Below are 21271 nucleotides of genomic sequence, written 5' to 3'. Positions count from 1 at the left end.
ACAGAGTTTCACTACATGTTTGGCAACACCAGGTCATCATACTTCCTTGTTCTAAAAAGTGGTTTCATAGCAACAAGTAACACGGAGGACCAATGTGCGCCAATTGCAAGTCAACTATTCTTCTGCCTCCCAGAACTGTATTGCCAACAATACAAAGTTCTAGCTGAATTGCCTTGTAATCTTCCCAGTTACAATGCATTTTCTAAGATTTTAAAGTGACACTCTTATTCAATATCAATGCATACACATGTATAACAAACATATATTTTGACTGATAAACCTTTAACTACTTACTTAATAATGCATTTCTGGAAAATATTAATTACTGATAACAAGATTGTAACCGTGTATTTAATAGCTGAAAATGCAAAAATATTAAATGATTGGTAAATGCTAAAAGATTTACTGTGATCTACTATGATCTAAAATGATAGAAACACTGTGGTTTGTGCACAATTCTTTCAAATTAAAATATATGTATCCTTTATTAGAACCATTGTTCTCGACATTTATTCATCCTTTTTGAAATAATAAAACAATAGTATTAATTGTGGTAAATCGTATGTGAGAGTGCATCTTTATTATGTTTTAGTTATCGATGCAGTGGAAGTTGCCTTTTGCTTAACAAATCAATGCAATCTATGCAATCTTGGTCATTCATATATACTGGCTCGTTTTTGACCAGGTGGTTCATCGATAAGCCTAGATACATTATTGGCAACACCCAAAAGTTCATTTCTGGCATCTGGCTTTGGTATCGGCGTGCAGATGTACTCTAACTACTCGTACTTAAATTTCTATACCACATAGCCATGGGTGAAATCTTTGCCGATATTTTTTCTTTACATCAGACAGACTGCGGCTTGCATTACATATTGAACGTATTACCCTTTTTGTTCCTGTTCTAGTGCATAGCCTAATCCTACAGGGTTTGTATCCCTAGCTGGTGCATTTTTTCTCATAGTAGGCCAGTGTTTCTGAACTATCTAATTTCCGTTTCAATTCAACAATTGCATTTTTTGTTTGTTAAGTACCCCCCCCCCCCCCTCATGTTTTTGCATTTCTACGCAAAAGATACCCATTGGAGCCGAAACGGTCGAGAGATAGAAATATACCTTGCACTATTGTCTCGCGTTTTCGACTCGCTCGCATCTACAACCGTTGATTTCATCCTGCCATATACCTCTTTCAGACAATTCATTCTTGAATTCAAATATATTTTTTTTGCATGAAAAAACAAATATGATAATGAGAACATCGTTGCAAAATTTAACAAAATATTTCAACCGACATTACAAAATCAAACATGCGAGCGATTGGACCACCGGTTTTGCAAATGTCAGTTACGGCCTCTTTCCCGTTTGCCACATGTAATAAGTGTTTTATCATGTTCCACCTTTGTTTCACTGTACACAATCATATCATTCATATTAAATGTTGTCTACTTAACCACGACCTTGGAGAATCTGTTGCATCTGATATTGTTCACTGATACGGCCCACTCCAAATAATAATAATAGTTTATATCGAAATATCCCAATGTGGAAAATTAACCCTGGTTTATATTTTATATTCATGTTGTACATATTTGTAATGCTCCATTAGAATTTTGAATATTGAAATTTCTATTTGTATATAAAATGCATATCTCCTACAAGGAGGAAATAAAGATATTGAATTGACTTGAATTGAATTGAATTGCCCCCTTGTTGTTGGTTAGTCTTAACAATATTTTTTTGTAAAGAAATACATTAAAAAAGGTATTACTTACATGTACATTATAATTAAGGATTGAGGAGATATCTTAAAGCTCATATTTAAACCTCTCTCTTTATCTGTCATTTTATGAAGTCAACAGTGTGGTCATAACAAATGCAAACATCTGAAGCCAAAAAGAAATAATTTCAATAACATTTTTTCTTTAATCAAGAACGAATGTATCAGAAAAGAAATAAATAAGTGGATTGGAAGAAGAGGGAGTAAAAATCAAGTTAAAATTTAACGACTGGTCTGAATTCAGGGGTAATCCTTTTGCATCTTAGAAAATATTTTCGTGACGGAGAAAAATTGTGATGGTTGAATATATATATAATTATGTAGTTCTGTTTGCTTTTTTCTTTTAAACAAAAATTCTCAGTTTGTTGAACACTTTAAAAAAGGATTTGTCTTTGCTGGTGGTAGAGTTGACAGTAAAAGAAATACTTCTCTGTTGATTCGATTTGGCCACATCGACAGAGTGGATCTGGAACAATATTGTTTTGAAAACAAATGCTATAAAAGGGTGCTTAGATACAGTGGGTCATAATGCGTGTATGATCAGGTGTGTCCTTGCGAGTACCTTCGTAGTTAAACGACGGAACATCTGGTCTCTTATAAAGGGGAAAATTAAAGTCTGCGTTTGAATATGGGAAGATAATCGTATTCTCTGCAATTTACAAGAAACTTGCAGTTTCAACGAGCAATTGTTGTTAGGTTGCAAATTATTGTGTATTGCAAAAGTAGTTCCTTGTAGATGGAGAGTTTCTGCGGTTATAGGAAGTTATAACGTACTTGATCTGAGATAAGAGATGAAAGATATGTAGGTGTAAATGATGTTATCATCTTGTAAAACAATATAAGTCTCTGCTGTCTTCGCCGTGATTCAAACCCAGATCCTTCATAAAGTGTTTCGAGAGAGACAAGTTATGTAGTTTAAGTGATAATTCTGAATGCTTCGTGTTGAACTTGTTTTAGTTAATGTTCATCTCGTTGGGTTAGATTTCTCCAGACAACATCACAGTATTCAAGGTTGGGTTTAATAAATGACGAAAATACATTATTTCAAGTGACTTTCTGTCAAGTGTGAACTTCAGTAATCTTAAGGCATTTTCCATGCCTTTTCTTTTATAATATGAATACGATCGTGCCATGTGCCTTCGATTTAAAAAGCGAAACGAAAGTGTTTGTGTGAGGCAACCACTTGTATTTGTGTGTTATCCATACACACTGGAGGATGAATCGGTTTGTTTTGCTTTCATGAAATATTAAGTGACTGGGTTTGTTAAGGATTGAATGCAACTTACCATTTTTCATTGTGATGTTTTGTTGATGTCCGCATTTAGAGATGCTGATGCGGTAACAGGAACGTCGACAACAACATAACCGCAAAGAAACGTATTGCTGACTGAATGTGTTTAACAATGTCATTAATAAAAACAATAGATAGCAATAGCCCGAGGATGAATCCTTTTGGAACACCTGCTTCGAGTTTCAATATAATATATTCAGAGCCATTAATAACAACTCGTTGTGAGCGATCATATAAGTAATTTAAAAACCAGAAGAGAACCAGAAATGTATTTTGATTCGCGTATATGTAAAGACCCATATGCTATACTCTGTCAAAAGCCTTTGAAATGTCACAAAATAATACTCTAACCTCTTTTCTTTCATCGAGGGATTGACAGAATGTATGGAAGAGAAAGGGCAGGTGGTTGACTGTGGAATAATTAGGTACAAAACATTGTTGGATGTACTACTGGTTTGACAGTTTTTTATCGGTATGTTCAGTTGGTAATTATTTACTTTACCAATGCCTGTGGCGAGTTTTGGTTGTTGGTTTTTTCGATGATTTCTTGGTTTAATGGATATCTTAGTACTTCAACTTGTCGGATGATTTTCAAAACACCTAGTTGCATAGCTTCATAAGCTGGGCCAGTATTTAATATTGATCTTATCAACATCCTTCGACTTGCCTCAGTGATTCCACCCAGCCTGTTGGTCAGCTAAATATACAAACCAATCAAAACACTAATCTTAAATCAAAGTTCAATCTAAGTTGGTTATTGAATACGGCCCCAGTACGGTAAGAGATAAGTGATTAAAGGCCTAGTTTAAGGAATGTTTGGCATGATAATCCCCTGCTGTTCATCTCATGCTAATTGCACTGGTGTCACAGTAGGGGCTAATTTCCTGTGTATTCGTTTATTGGCTCAGGGCCATTTAGGGTCCATTTCCAAAATAAAACTTCCAAAAACTGCACAGCAGTATACTCAGATCGGAGATCTGATAAGAGGGATCAAAGCGAGCAGAATAAGATCAATAAACAGAGGTTGTGTACTGTACACAGTTTTTTTCGGGTGGGTGTCACTTATAGAAGGCTTAAACTAGGCCTTTAACTTTTTCCAAACGCTGCATTGTTTACCACGTTCAAATTAAAGTAATATTTGACTAAAATGATCCAGCTACTTGCAAATTTATGTGTTTTCAAACCATATACGAATACAAATTCCGCTGTTTTGATGTATTCTCACAATTTATTTTATTCTCCTACATGTATTTCCATGTTTATCGGGATACACCGTTATATGAGAAATCAGAATCTATTATGAACTTCTCGGGAATGTTGTTTACCATCACTGTATAATGGCTGTTTCTTCTGGAATAACTGTACATATGAATTCGCCTCGTTCATCATTCGTTTCGTTTCAAGACCAGATTGATGTGGGGTGGGGGTGTTTTTTTAAAAATCCGAGCAAAACGATTAAGACAATTATCGCTGTCCTCTTGCAAAGACGTTGGACGTATTTTTTAACTTCATGGAAACATTTCTTTAGTTAATTTTAGCCTATTCGCACTTGCGTATTCTGGTTTTTATGGCGTGAGCATGTTCTACATTATGTACTTTATGTTACCAAAACGACATTGGCGATGAATTCTATTTTGCATTATATCCTCTTTGATAAAAGAAAGAAGGCGTTATTTACTAGCTTTCATGATATAGAAACAATATATTAGCATTTTTTTCAAAGGATTATGTGTAGGAATGATTGCCAAAAGTTAATTAAGATAGGCACATTCATCTCGGTTGTATGTATCCCCCACCCCTCCGGGAATGTAGCCAAACCGGATATATTTTTCTGAATATGTTTTATGCTTCCTAAGTGTACTTTACGTATTTTCTTATTCAAATGCTATATGCTGTAACATCTGGCCCCGAAAGTATGGTTTATAAACTGATCAGATATTTAATTAATATTATAATTTGTCATTATTTTAACGATATTTCTCGTCTACCTTTATTCACATTTATATGTTTTGAGCGTAAATAAACTTGTAAAATTAACACAGCAGTCTTAAAGCTGCACTTTCACATAGTGAACGTTTTGACAATTATTTTTGTCCTGGAACGAGCCTTTTTTTGCTAAAATCCATTGAAACCAGTTTTATACTGAGACTGCTGACAAAAAATAAGATCGCAGATTTTTATCTTTAAGTTCCAAAATTGATGTTTTATGCATAAAACATTATTGTTTGAACGGAAATATCTGCTATCTGATCTTTTGTCAGCAATCTTTTATAATTGGTTAACAGACATTTACGCAAAAAAAATGCTCTTTCCAAGACAAAAAAAGGTGTAGAAATGGTATATCTGTGAGAGTGCAGCTTTAACGCCCACATTACCTATATTGAATATAAATTCTAATTACGAAATTCGATGAAATATCACCAATTATATTACTACATTCCCAAATGTCCGAAGTTATTCAAATTCCCCAAAGAGGTCGGAATGATTAGCTCTCTGTAAACTTCCCTATGAATATTGATATCAAAGAGCACATATTCTTGAATCACGGCCAAAATGTAGTCGATGTATTTATACTGCAAGGTTAAAATCGACATAAACAATTCAGCAATCGGAACACTAGCATTCGCTGTACAAATTCTCTGGAATTTTCATTAATCTAACGCGGAATAAAGAAAAACAGGTTTGTGAGTTATAATTACTTTTGTTGTGATTTAGGAAAATATGCGGTGTGATTTTTTTAATTAAAAATAAGTCATATTTGTTGTTCGGCGATGTAGTTTGTGAATTATAAGATAAAAAGACATATACGTTATATTATATATTTATGATATAATAGTATGCACGTTTTGTGCACCGTTGCATAGAAAGAAATATTTCATAAACAAATTCAAAAATGAGAAGAAGACGAACCTTTATTTGGTGTCAAGACCTACAAACATTTATATGTTTGAACTAGGTCAATATCACATTCTGATAAGCGAAAAAGTAGTGGTTAAAGATTGTTAATATGTAGGTATACTTAAACAAATAGATGCTTGCATGTGACGTCGTGGCATAACCATTTATTTTATGTAGGTAAATATTACATATTATATTAATGTTATATTATAAACTAATACTTCGTAAATATGACCCGATTTACCACGGGGGAAAATTTGTACCTACTAGGGTTAGTTTACCCTCGGGGTAATGGGGATTTGCCCCATGTCTAGATGTGGGGTGAATATGGCCATGTGGGTATTTCATTCGACATAATTACAAAATGATAGAAAAATGAAAACAGATACATACATAATTACTTTTTAAAAAGTCAATTTTTTATCGAAAATATCCTCAGCTATATTTTTCCTAACGAAGCAACTGATACAATGTTTACATCTGATTTAACTAATTCTATTTTTCACGTTTAGGTTTTTGGTCCATCTGGTATGGTTGCATATTACTGCCGTAAGATGACCTTCCAATGGTAACGATGGTAACGTTTGCGAATTGTTTCGTGTTAACCGCTTAACTTTCCAATCGGAACACTTAAGTCAGTATCCAACAGGAATTGTCTATCTCGAAGCTTGCCGGAGATGGCCGAGTTGTTACGATTGCTAACTTTCTCGATAATTACCTAATATAATTAAAATTCGGGAATTGTTTGACGGTAATATAATTAACAGAAGACTAAAAACAGACTTAAAAGTGCCCAGAACTGCCACCTGTTACCTTTTAATGCTGTACAACACTAACAAGTTATCTAGTTGTGGTTTGCGAAATCCATTTAATGAGTAAAATAATAACTGGCTAACTAGATAAAATTAGTGTAACTTCTTATCTATGAATGATTTTCAATGGTGGCATATAACTGCTGTAAGATAACCTGTTAACGTTCGCGATTTCTCTGGAGTTAACCAATTAAATTACGCGATAATTATCTAGCTATCTGGTTAGTATTTGCGCAACTTTTTCGGGAAAACATATATCACTATATAAGACTAAAAGCTGGCTTGAAAGTGCCCAGAACTGCCACCTGTTACTTTTAAAGCTGTACAACATTAACAGGTTAACTAGTTATGATTTGCGAATTTCTCTTTATAAGTCAATAACTGGTTAACGTAATAAGGTTCGTGTTACCACTTAGCTATTAATGCACTTTTGGCTCCTAGCAGTAACTGGTTATCTAGTTATGGTTTGCGAACTCACTTAATAAGTAACACACACTTACTGGTTAACTAGTTAAAGTGAAATTCGCAAATCATAAGTAGATAATCAGTTGAATAAATATATTTAGAGATTAGTGGCAACACGAATCTTATCAAGTTAACCAGTTATTATTTTACTTACCCGGCGCCCCCCTTTGGTGCAAGGAATTATAGGAATCTACTTGATGCATATTTTGTTTTAAAATTATACATTTAAACAGAAATGCACAGCTGAAAATAAAGTGTATAACAGTCGAACAATAATTCAATGAGAGGGCACAGGACCTCTACATTAATTTCTTTATTTTTTATTGGAGGGTAACTTAAAGCGGTAAATAATTATATTATATGTAAATATTTCTATCACAAGCCACTTATTAAAGCTTTAATAATAAGATATATGTATTTTTTTCGACACAAACTATTCGCTTTGTATAAAAAAACTCCTTTTTTCTATTGCCAAATAAAAGCGTCCGAAAAATACCACAGGGGCAAATGTTGGTCGTCTAAACAGGATATTAATTTCATAATGCACGCCTCACGCTTGAATCACGGTTTTAAATCACCATATAAATCGAAAACGGGGCTTTAAATTTTCAGACTATGTGGCTGTCCTCCCCTCGCTTTGCTTTAACATTCATGCTCCTCAGTGCCTTACTAGTCGCCAACTTCCGGTCGACAGTAGGCGGACTCTGTCGGATGGCCGCGGGAGGGCGTTGCGTGGAGACGTATCAGCGGCGCTACTGCGCCACCAGGCGGCAGGGCGAGTGTCGGCGATTTGGTCCGGGATGTAGATGCCGACCGCGCGGCGGAGGGTTCGTGCTTGCGTCCGTCGGAAAGGCGGCAGATGAGACTGGGACGGAGACACAGCGGTGATGACAATACAGACGCCCGCTTTATCAAATCTTAATTGTTCCATTCGGAACTCCTCGGCCATTTTTATCGAAATCAACCTCGGATGTATGTCAGTACATCAGTTGAAGTTGTTCGTAATTTTTTGAATTATATCCTTAATTAAATGTAGTGTTTTAGCTTGTATTTATTGATCTAAGTTCAAGTTGATTGTCAGTGAAGTGTATCATGGCAAACATAATTAATATTCCAAAGAGATAAGTCATTAAGTTTAATAGCTAAGTTTAAGTTTAAACGTACCGTTTTCTGAGTATGTTAACCGTAAAATACATCCGAGTCATTCGGAACTCCTCGGCCATTTTATCGAAAACAACCTCGGATGTATGCCGGTACATCAGTTGAAGTAGTTCGTAATTTTTGAATTATATCATTAATTAAATGTATTGTTTTAGAGTTGTATTTATTGATCTAAGTTTAAATTGATTGCCAGTGAAGTGAATTATTGTAAACAAAATTAAGATTCCCACGAGTAAAGTCATAAAGTTTAACTGCTTAATAAAATTACAACGCGATCTACTTGTAGCGGACTTAAACGTGCCACTTTTTGAGTATGTAAACCGTCCAAATACATCCGAGGTTGTTTTTGAAAAAAATATGGCCGAGGAGCTCTGAATGAAAAAAAAAATGGCAGAGGAGCTCCGAATGACATCCGAGTTTGTTTTCGATAAAAAATGGCCGAGGAGTTCCGAATGCATTGAGTGGAGATTCATGATTATGTGACCGGCATATAACTAGTTCGATTAAAAGTGTGAAGAAATGCGAAACGATTGAAATAATAACAGTTTTACAAAACATTTACAACCAAACGGTTCTGGTGGAATGAAATCACTTCAATCTTCATGTAGTTGTATTGTAATTATTTTGTTGGAGGCATCGTACGTGTGCGTGCACTTTTAATAAATTTGTATTAGTGAAATTGTTCATGTAAATATTAAGCTGGATGGCATCGGTTGAGTTGTCTATACGCGGATTAGTTTCATATATTGTATTTACTCAGTGCTGGTCATACAAATAGATCATCATTCCCTTTCGATACATATTGTAAAAACAATAACAAAGATTACCGAGTACTTGCCACACATCTGCGTCAATTTTATGGGTATGTCACCTCGGACTTAGACCCCGGGTAAAGGCCAGAAGAGCTTATGCGATGGTAACTTGTACGTAGTATGTGCGTCCGTGAGTCCGTGCCTCTGTAAACAATTGCTTGTGAACACGATACAGTCTTCAGTTTTGATTGTATCTCGATGAAACTTGTGCAGTATTAAGATATCCATTAGAGCTCGGTTCCTTTCGAAAACCAGCCAGATCCGGACATGCATGCCTAGATATTGGGCCTTGAAAGTATTAAAAAATCCGAGCGTCCGTAAACAATTGCTTGTGAACACAATACTGTCTTCAGTTTTGATTGTATCTCGATATAACCTGTACAGTATTTATCCATTAAAGCTCGGTTACTTTTGAAAAACAGCCAGATCCGTCCATGCATGCCTAGATTATGTGTCTTGAAAGTATAAAATATGCTATTTTTAGCTAAGTATATTTTTAGCCAAGTCTTCATGAGCGAAGTCTATTTTTAGCCAAGTTTACATGTAAAGTTTACAATTGCTTGTGAATGTTTGTTCAAATTATGCCCCTTGGGGTCATTACTGGCCACGCCCCCGGGTTCACAGGTTTGCTATACTTAAATTGGGAAATGTTAAAAACCTTTTTGTCTGAAACAGCTTTGCAGATCCTTGCTGTTCAAATTATGCCCCTTGGGTCAAAACTGGCACAGCCCCGGGGGTCACAAGTTTCCTAGAGGCTTATTTAAGATTTTTTTTCAAAATCTTCTTGTTTCAAACCACAAGGCCCATACCTTTGATATTTGTTGTGGAGCATCATATGATGACCGTCTAGCTAAACATTTCAAATTATGCCCCTTGGGCAAAAGCTGGCCTCACCCGTTTTGACTTACTTTTTAATTTCTAAAGCTACAGCAATGCAATTTTGACCATGTGTACAGTTTTGCAAACGAGCATCAATGTTGCCCTCTGATGTCATTGACTTTGACCTTTTTACCAACTTTTTATTTTTAAACCTACAGAAATGAAATTTTGACCATGAGTACAGTGTTGAAAGCATATATGTTTACCCTCAGATTACCTTTACTTGGCACATATTAAAATAGTTTATGCAAGTAATCTGCTTACAACACGTTCTATCCTCAGATGTTGAACGTGCAGCGTTTTCAGCTAACCCAAACACAAAAAGTGAACTATATATTTGTTGCCCATTACTCATACGTACATGCTCTGGATTGAAAATGACCACACGAGCCATGCCAGTAGCGCATAGGCCTTCTTTGGCCTCTTGTTTATGGGTATGTCACCTCGGTCTAAGACCCCGGGTACTTGCCACACGTCTGCGTCATTTTTATGGGGATGTCAACTCTGACTAAGGCCCTCTGTCCCCATGTGTAATGCTATGATATATACAGGTGTTTCATAATGTATGGTCCAATCTGTAAAGCTAATAATATTTAATATTTATACAGAAAAAAACAACATACATACATCAGTGTTCATTATCTTATTATAGACCAAATAAAGTTTGGTTTGATATTTGTATGTTGTATTGTTGAAACATATGAAATATTGACGTTGTACGAATAAATTGCTTACTACTACTAACTACTGCTAGAGCCTTTAAGACTACCATGTGAACAGAGCCTATTAAAGCATATCGTGTTGACTGAGCCCATCAAAGCATACCGTGTGAACTGAGCCTATACAAGCATATCGTGTGAACTGAGCCTTGAAGCAAATCGTGTGAACTGAGCCTTGAAGCAAATCGTGTGAACTGAGCCTATACAAGCATATCGTGTGAACTGAGCCTTGAAGCAAATCGTGTGAACTGAGCCTTGAAGCAAATCGTGTGAACTGAGCCTATACAAGCATATCGTGTGAGTGAGTATTGAAGCAAATCGTGTGAACTGAGCCTTGAAGCAAATCGTGTGAACTGAGCCTTGAAGCAAATCGTGTGAACTGACCCTTGAAGAATATCGTGTTAACTGAGCCTTGAAGCTTTTCGTGTGAACTGAGCCTCAAAGCATATCGTGTGAACTAACCCCCAAGCAAATCGTGTGAACTGATCCTCAAAGCATATCGTGTGAACTGAGCAATGAAGCATATCGTGTGAACTGAGCCATGAAGCATATCGTGTGAACTGAGCCTATTGAGGCATATCGAGTAAACTGAGCACCAAAGCATATCATGTGAGTAAGCCTTAAAGCATATCATTTAAAGGAAGCCTTGAAACATACCATGTGAACTTAACATATCAAAGCAAATCGTGTGAACTGAGCCTTGGAGCTTATCGTGTTAACTGAGCCAGAAGCATATCGTGTGAACTGAGCCATGAAGCATATCGTGTAAAGTGAGCCTATTGAAGGATATCGTGTGAGTGAGCCTTAAAGCATATCGCGTAAAGTGAGCCTATTTAAACATATCGTGTGAGTGAGCCATAAAGCATATCGTGTGAACTGAGCCTACTGAAGCATATCGTGTGAGTGGGCCTTAAAGCATATCGTGTGAACTGAGCCTCAAATCACATCGTGTGAACTGAGCCTATTAAAGCATATCGTGTGAACTGAGCCTCATAGCATATTGTCTGATCTGAGCCTTTAAGCATATCGTGTGAACTGGGCGTTGAAGCAAATCGTGTGAACTAAGCCTCAAAGCATATCGTGTGAACTGAGCCTTGAAGCAAATCGTGTGAACTGAGCCTTGAAGCAAATCGTGTGAACTGAGCCTTGACGCATATCGTGTGAACTGAGTTATGAAGCATATTGTGTGAGTGAGCCTTAAAGCATATCGTGTGAACTGAGTCTATCAAAGCACATCGTGTGAACTGAGCCTCAAAGCATATCGTGTGAACGTAGTTTTAAAGCATATCGTGTGAACTGAACCATGAAGCATATTGTGTGAAATGAGCATTAAAGCATATCGTGTGAACTGAACCATGAAGCATATTGTGTGAAATGAGCATTAAAGCATATCGTGTGAACTGAGTCTATCAAAGCACATCAGGTGAACAGAGCCTCAAAGCATATCGTGTAAACTGAGCCTATTAAAGCATATCGTGTGAACTGAGCCTCAAACCATATCGTGTGAACTGAGCCTCAAAGCATATCGTGTAAACTGCGCCTATTGAAGCATATCGTGTGAGTAAGCCTTAAAGCATATCGTGTAAAGCGATCCTTAACGCAAATCGTGTAAAGTAAACCTTAAAGCATTTCTTGTGAAGTCAGCCTTAAAGCATATCTTGTGAAGTCAGCCTTAAAGCATATCTTGTAAAGTCAGCCTTAAAGCATATCTTTTGAAATCAGTCTTAAAGCATATTTTGTGATGTCAGCCATAAAGTATATCTTGTGAAGTCTGCCTTTAGGCACATCTTGTGAAGTCAGCCTTAACGCATATCTTGTGAAGTCAGCCTTAACTCATATCTTGTGAAGTCAGCCTTAAAGCATATTGTGTGAACTAAGCGATTAAGCATATTGTCTGATCTAAGCCTTTAAGCACATCGTTTAAAGTTCGCCTAAACTATAACGTGTAAGTGAGACTTAAGCATATTATGTGAAGTAATCCTTAAAGCATATCGTGTGTGTGAGCCTTAAAGCATATCGTGTGAAGTTGGATTTAAGGATATCATGTGAAGTAAGCCTTAAAGCATAGCTTGTGAAGTTTGACTTAAGCATATCATGTTAAGTGAGCGTCTTGTGAAGTCAGCCTTAAAGCATATCTTGTAAAGTCAGCCTTAAAGCATATCGTGTGAACTAAGCCTTAAAGTGTATCGTCTGATCTGATCTGAGCATATTGAGTGAGGTTCGCCTAAAGCATATCGTGTGAAGTTGGATTTAAGCATGTCATATGAAGTAAGCTTTAAAGCATATCTTGTAAAGTCAGCCTTAAAGCATACCGTGTGAACTGAGCCTTAATTTAATTCGTCTGATCTGATCCTTAAAGCATATCTTGTGAAGTTCGCCTTAAGCATATCGTGTGAAGTGAGCCTTACAGCATAACTTGTAAAGCCAGCCTTAAAGCATAGCTTGATATGCTTTAAGGCTCAAGTCACATGATATGCTTTAAGGCTCACTACACGATATGCTTTAAGGCTCACTACACGATATGCTTTAAGGCTCACTACACGATATGCTTTAAGGCTCACCCACACGATATGCTTTAAGGCTCACTACACGATATGCTTTAAGGCTCACTCACACGATATGCTTTAAGGCTCATTACACGATATGCTTTAAGGCTCACTCACACGATATGCTTTAAGGCTCACTAACACGATATGCTTTATGGCTCACTCACACGATATGCTTAAACTCACTTAACACAATATGCTTAAGCTTGTAGTGAGCCTTAAAGCATATCATATAGTGCGCCTTAAAGCATATCGTGTAATGAGCCTTAAAGCATATCATATAGTGCGCCTTAAAGCATATCGTGTAATGAGCCTTAAAGCATATCGTGTGGGTGAGCCTTAAAGCATATCGTGTGAGTGAGCCTTAAAGCATGTCGTGTGGGTGAGCCTTAAAGCATGTCGTGTGGGTGAGCCTTAAAGCATATCGTGTAGTGAGCCTTAAAGCATATCGTGTGAGTGAGCCTTAAAGCATATCGTGTGGGTGAGCCTTAAAGCATATCGTGTAGCGAGCCTTAAAGCATATCGTGTGGGTGAGCCTTAAATCATATCGTGTGAGTGAGCCTTAAAGCATATCGTGTGGGTAAGCCTTTAAGCATATCATGTGAACTGAGCCTTAATTAAAGCATATCGTGTAGCGAGCCTTAAAGCATATCGTGTGGGTGAGCCTTAAATCATATCGTGTGGGTGAGCCTTAAAGCATATCGTGTGGGTGAGCCTTAAAGCATATCGTGTGGGTGAGCCTTAAAGCATATCGTGTGGGTGAGCCTTAAAGCATATCGTGTGGGTGAGCCTTAAAGCATATCGTGTGGGTGAGCCTTAAAGCATATCGTGTGGGTGAGCCTTAAAGCATATCGTGTGGGTGAGCCTTAAAGCATATCGTGTAGTGAGCCTTAAAGCATATCGTGTGGGTGAGCCTTAAATCATATCGTGTGGGTGAGCCTTAAAGCATATCGTGTAGCGAGCCTTAAAGCATATCGTGTGGGTGAGCCTTCAATCATATCGTGTGAGTGAGCCTTAAAGCATATCGTGTGGGTAAGCCTTTAAGCATATCATGTGAACTGAGCCTTAATTAAAGCATATCGTGTAGTGAGCCTTAAATCATATCGTGTGAAGGAACCAAAGAAAATTGTATGTTCTGAGCATTACAGCATATCGTGTGGAATAAGCATTTAATGATCGCTTGAACTGGGCATATAAAAGGATATCGTGTTAACGGCAAGTACCCACTTCAAACATTTGAAATGTGTTTGGCTTTAGGTTATGTCGAACAATTAGATACAATATGACAATGACGCTACGGATGACTTCACTATTGCTTGTAGCCAATCCATTTTTTTTCATTTGGTTTTATTTGTATACATGTACATTTTGCATGTATTGATATTTTTTTGTACAAAAGAATAATTAATAATAATTAAACAAATGAAACAATTCAACAATTCAACTCACCTATAGGGGCGATACCAGGAATTAACGTAGGAGTAATTTAGGGGCATAACCCCTTGACATTCGCCCTGCCTTCAGAACCAATCCTACAGAAAATATTTTTGGCGTAAAGCGAAAACGCTTTAAAAAAAATATTATATAATAATAATAATAATAATAATAATAATAATAATAATAATAGTACAATCGATATATCGTCGCTGACAGCTTTGTCGTCGACAATCGATAGTGGTTGACCAAAATCGATGTCGCTAATGTTTCTTCCGGTAACTACGGGTTATTTTTTTGTTTAGTGGCAAAAGTCGAGTAAATGTCATTCTTTTCTTTTCGAAAAATTCTCGTTGTCAATGAGTTCATTTTACCAAAGGTGGTCACTCTCTTACACAAATGCGGTGAATGTAAACAGGTTTGCTTAAAAACAAAAAAAACTCCAAAATTACAAATTGTTTTAATTGTTTATATATTTCATATAACATTCAATAACCTGTCTTTATGGTGTCGATGATTGGGTCCAGTACCTGCAAATACTGGGGATCTCGGCTCGATGCATCCTGGTTTTGAAACATTTTTGTTATCGTTTGTAATTAACTAATTTACTCTTTTGTGATAGTTTAATGAAATTAACATATTCTAATGAAATGTTAAAACAACAGGTTATTGAATGTTAAGCTGGTTTACAAATATAAATATGCTTTAACATAGATATTATGCAGAGATAACTTGCTTGATGCGGTGTGCATCATTTTGCAATCGATTTGCAATTATTAAGTATGTGTTGTGTTGTTATGGTTTTTCGTTATTTTATCAAAGACAGAAAAAGGTTATGGAAATGTAAGTGTTCAGATGTTATATTTAACAAAATGGCTGATGAAAGCCATAATGAGCAAGGAAATGAACTTTTTTTTATACAACAACACTTAATAACTTCAATCATAGACATAAGGTATATGCATATAATGATTAAGAGTTGAATACTGCACATGAATAAAACTACAACTCGGGTACTATCTAGTATTTTAAAAACCGATTGTACTATCGATAATCGGGTACTTGAGTGGAACCGATCATCGATAGTAAAATTGCAACCGATTCTCAACACTAGAAATGTACTTACTGTTGCCAAAAGCATGACTATGGCATCCGACGTACTGATTCCATGTCTAACCATTTAAATGATTATAATGATACTATGTATAAAGAATGTATTTCTTACTTATATTATGAGCTTTCGATTATTGTCCGTTAGTAAATCGAAATGCTTGGCCGATTCTTTTCGATTATCGATAGCAAATGGAGTCCGATTTTCAAACAATAACAATAAAAATAATAATAATAATTACTATATACCCTATATACCAAAATTTTATTGGGGGAAACCAAGCATGTTTAAATTTGTAAACCTCTTAAATACGACAAAAAAACAATTATTACACAAATTAGCTATTTATGTTATTAAAGCAAATAAAGTGAGAAATTCTTTAATCAACATTCCTGTGTGATATATATCGTATAGTTATGTATTTTCGCACTCCCGCGATAATTGCGGTTTACCATTTTGTATGCTATGATCGTATTATTGTTATACATTCCATTTTCATGCATGTTTGTAATTATATTTTGTATGCGATAATAAGCTGTATATGCTTACATCGAAATAAATCTTATGTTATGTTATGTTATAATATAATACTAATACTAATATTAACAATGATAAGAATAATAAAAATAATAATATTAATCCCGTTGGCTCGAACTCCCAGGGACCGGCGAAAATACATCGAGCCTCGGCAAAGTCGCGCCAAGCGGGAATGCTGATCTTAAGTAGAAAGAAATCAGTCCTTTATATCCTGCTCGAGCCAACGAGGAAATGGAGCCAAGCGTGTTCGAGCTTTTTTGGCTCGACTGTGTAAAAAGACATCCATCGCCGTCAATGTGTGAACCTTCAGTGGGAAGATGTTACTAATGTTGTTAGAACTTGTGTCCAACCAATTTGCTTTTTGTATACTCTATATTATTGTTGTAAATACCGATTATGTTGAAAGAAAAAAGGCAATAAAATATGTTTAAATCAAATCAACCTTCAGTAACTGAAATACTTCGTTACTTTTTCAGTACTCTGAGAAATGGACAAGAAAGTCCTCGCGATCTGTCTTATCCTGATGGTGATCTGTTCGATCCAGTTGTCGGTCGACAGTCAGCGTCTTTGCCGGCAGTTACGTAATGGACAGTGCGTCGACAGTCCTTGGAGGAAAGCAAAAAAGAGGCCTCTGTGTGCCGAAATCAGACATAACCATGCGTGCAGGGCTGTTCCCGGTCACTGCATGTGCTTGCCGACGACGTCGGGATCAGTGCTCGCGTCACGGGGCGAGGAAAACCAGCTGGAGCAAGACCAAGCTATTGAGAGCTAAAAAGTTTCATTATACGTTTTGAAAGGGTCTGGCTCTCAGTTTCATGAGTCACTCCAGAAAGCTCGGCTATTTAAAGAATCAATACATGGCGATTGCCGAGAAGTTAGGATTGTTCCTGTGTATGTATGCACATGCAATTTATCGAACATATATTCAAAAGATATATCTCAAAGTTTTCCAAAAGACATCTACAAGTTATCCAAATGATATTTTTCAAAGTTGTCCAAAATATATCAATAAAGTTATCCAAAAGATGTCTGCCAAAGTTATCCAAAACACATCTCCAAGTTATCCAAAAAATATCTCGCAAAGTTATCCAAAAGATATCTCGCAAAGTTATCCAAAGGATATCTCGCAAAGTTATCCAAAAGACATCTCCAAGTTATCCAAAAGATATCTCGCAAAGTTCTCCAAAATATATCATTATATTATTCAAAATGGACATTTCGTTGATCAATAAATGAACAGAAAATGTTGAAAATATTGGCCGAAGTATACGTGTTTCACCACTGCGAATGTACCATATTTAGACCTTCGAGAAAGTAAAATCATTTTCGGTAATACATTTGCACTTAAGATACAATTAATACACTAAAATGAACCAGTCGTTGACATTTTTTTCTTCTTTCTATGCACTTAACAGTTGTTTTGTATATTTACGTACGTTTTCTGGATGTTTTAAACATTGTGCTTTGCTGTTTATGTTTTGGAGTATCATGTTGGTCTTAAAGCTGTATTTTTGTTTGATTTTTATTAAAGTGAGAAAAAAATAGCTTTATTGTTTGATGTGAAGAAACGGTCAATGGCGTGTTCAAAAAAAGTCTGTAATGTTTACAGGTTTTCCGAAGTATAACAAACCTATGATCTTTGAAGGTAGAACGCGTTTTTAATGTATAGATAGTGTCTAAGATTAAAAAAACACATGATGATGATGATGATGATGATGATGATGATGATGATAATGATGATGGACGACGCCCGACTATGATGATGATGATGATAATAAATGTCCATGTTAATTGTGAACAAAATGATTGTAAAAATGATTAAACATCATCATAAGTTAAAACAAGATTTCTGTAAGATATGACACAGTGACCTAATTTTTGACCCCATGTGACCAATTTTAAAACTTGTAAGATTTTATTAAGGCAAACATTCTGACCAAATTTGAACATAACTGACTATTCAATACCAATGTTTGGTTCGGGACACAATTTTTACCTACTGACCTGTATTCTGACCCCATGTGACCCAGTTTCGAACTATTCAACAACAGTCAAGGAAAACAGTCTGATTAAGTTTCATGAATATTAGATTGCCTCTAGTGTGTTCCCAATATTTTTAACTAAGATTTGACCTTGTTTTTACCCATATGACCCACTTTTAAAACGCAGTCGAACTTTTACCCAAGAGAACATTCTGACCATAACATAGTTTCGGACAAGATTTTTGAAAGATTTGACCTAGTGATCTAATTTTTTATCACATGTGACCCAGTTTAAAACATGTCCAAGAATTCATCAAGGAAACATTCTGATCAAGTTTCATGAATATTAGACCATACATAATGCCTCTAATGTGTTTCAAAGATTTTTATAAGATTTGACCTAGTGATCTAGTTTTCGACACCATTTCCCCACTTTTACAAGCGGCCCTTATTTCATCAAGGGGTAAATCATGACCAAGTTTGAACATAATCCGACCAATCATTTCCGATCCGGACAAAAAAATCTAAGATTTGACCTAGTGACCTAATTTTCGATCATATGTACTTTATCAAACCTAAAATGTCCGTGTACTTTATCAATTTGGTGTTAGTTCATTTTCGCCTTTGAAATAACTATAAGAAGTTTAACAATACACGCTGAAAACTTTAAAATACATAAAATTTGCTTAAAATAAGATTTTTGTATGAATTATTTACGGCTTACATGAGGTAAACCGATAGATTTGTCAAAAGCCGTGTACTTTGCCTTAGATTTCAACTCTGAGAAATCAGTTGGTCAAGATTTTCAGGAAAACTTTAGAATATTAGAGAAAGTTCTTTATTACCGTGGATAGAGCTCTTAAATGCGGGGTTTATGGTCTTTATTTCACAAAAATTCTCCAAATATTAAGAAAGTTATCTTTAAAAACCTTACCTGAATCGAGACTTGTTGACATTTGTTGCCGTGCACTTGACCAAATAAGTCACGTGGGTTCTCCACCGTGATTCAATGAAGGAATTTATCGAGCATTAGTTTACACGATAGAGATTGTTGGATTTTTTTTAATATAAATGCATTCTCATGTAACTCATTACACTTCAAAGCTGCACTCCCACAGATTGACCATATGAATAACGTTTTTATTGTTTGTCTTGGAATGAGCATTTTTGGCGGAAAATATCTGCAAACCAATGATATAAGATTACTGACAAAAAAAAAGATCGTAGATTTTCATACTTCCGTTCGAAAATTAATGTTTTATGGCTTAAACCGTTACTGACGATTTAAGAAAAAATGCATAAAACATCATTTTTTTGTACTTAAATATAAACAAATGCGATTTGGTTTTTTGTCAGCAGTCTTAAATGACTGGTTTCTATGGATTTTCACAAAAATTTGCTCGTTCCAAGACAAAAAAATAAATAAAAAAGTTGTCAAAACGTTCAATCTGTGAGAGTAAAGCGCCAAAATGTCGCTAATACTTTAACTGTACCTAAATTATATGTTGTTTTTGTTTGTTTTTATCAGTAAAGTCAAACGAGTTGAAAATGATAATGCATTAACAACTTTAAAATAATAAAAAAAACATGTTTTTTTTTCATCAACCTGTATTGTGCGCATTGTGTTAAAAAGTTATGCTACCTACTTTAAAAAAACAAAAAAAACAACAACAATTGTCAGGTATTCATTTGAACATAATTTGTGAACACAAGCCTAAAATAGATCGATTTTATTAACGTTATATACGCTTTTTAGCAAAATATAGCATTTTCTGTCGCTTTTTTTTGGTTTAAAATTCAACAATAGAGCTATCATTTGAACTTTTTGACGATGTTTTATTGTTTAAGCAAGCAATTTCCTCACATTCCATACGGAACTAATTTACCGAATGTGTGATCCAATAAATCTCGATCCTGTCCCTTAAAAGAAGTAAGTGTCACATGTACACACAATAAAACGGGATATACACAACGTCATACAAGTGCATTTGTGTGTATGAAAAAATAAATAATAAAAATTATATGTCGAATAAAATATTTTAAACAACAGTCAAAATTCGTCATGTCGAAGTCGTTTGGACTTTGGAAATACTTCGAGATAACAAAAAATCGTTATAACCGGAATACAAAACATCTCTAACTTTACTAAACACGTTCGAAAAAATCGAGATAACAGAGTTCGACATAACGAGAATCGACTGTGTCAGGATCCCCATGCAATAAAGAAATACAACATATTATACAACCGCACTTTGACCGCCACTATGTCAGAAATATCTGCAAAATAGCATCGATTTTTTTACAAACAATACACTAAAGCAATTATCGTGACCTTGACCTTTGATCCCTAATTGTTTAGGGTTATCAGCTGTTGAAGAAAGCTTCATGGTTCAAAGTCAGACCATTCCTGGGTAGTGCTTCGGAAAAGAATTAATTATGACGTTAACCTTTGACCTACTGACTGCTAAAACAGTTAAGGTCATCTACTGTGGACAATCTTACTAAAATGCCTTTATAAGTTCGTGACCATGACCTTTAACTTTACAATATTTAATTGCATCGTCCTAGGCCGAACGTCTTTTTTTGCGCGGACATAGTTTCTTAGTAAGAATGTCACCAGTCATAGCGATGACTTAGAGAAACAGAGTGAGATACAAGAGATCCGGGTGCGATACCCTAGCTCTTTGTGAAGGGACCTCTTGGTTCTTTAACGTGCTCGGTGTAAAGCACCTATACACTGGATACAGCCTTCCTGTGTTCAACCAGTTCTGAGTACACCACTTTCCATGCACTACCCTTTAAACGCCGTGCGCCAATCAAGGGAGCTACTTGTACCAACTTTAAACGT

General features: G+C 35.7%; 1 long non-coding RNA gene across 1 annotated transcript; it reads left to right on the top strand.

The window, feature by feature from the left end:
- Window positions 1-5556: 5556 nt before the first annotated feature.
- On the top strand, window positions 5557-17985 carry LOC128205167 (uncharacterized). Its single transcript, XR_008256187.1, has 2 exons — window positions 5557-5747; window positions 16918-17985. It is a non-coding gene; the product is annotated as an uncharacterized LOC128205167 (long non-coding RNA).
- The last annotated feature ends 3286 nt before the right edge of the window (window positions 17986-21271 follow it).

The sequence above is a fragment of the Mya arenaria genome, chromosome 10 (assembly GCF_026914265.1).
Source record: "Mya arenaria isolate MELC-2E11 chromosome 10, ASM2691426v1".
NCBI lineage: Eukaryota > Metazoa > Mollusca > Bivalvia > Myida > Myidae > Mya > Mya arenaria.
The sequence above is the reverse complement of the archived record's forward strand: the minus strand, read 5'-3'. Positions and strand labels throughout refer to the sequence as shown.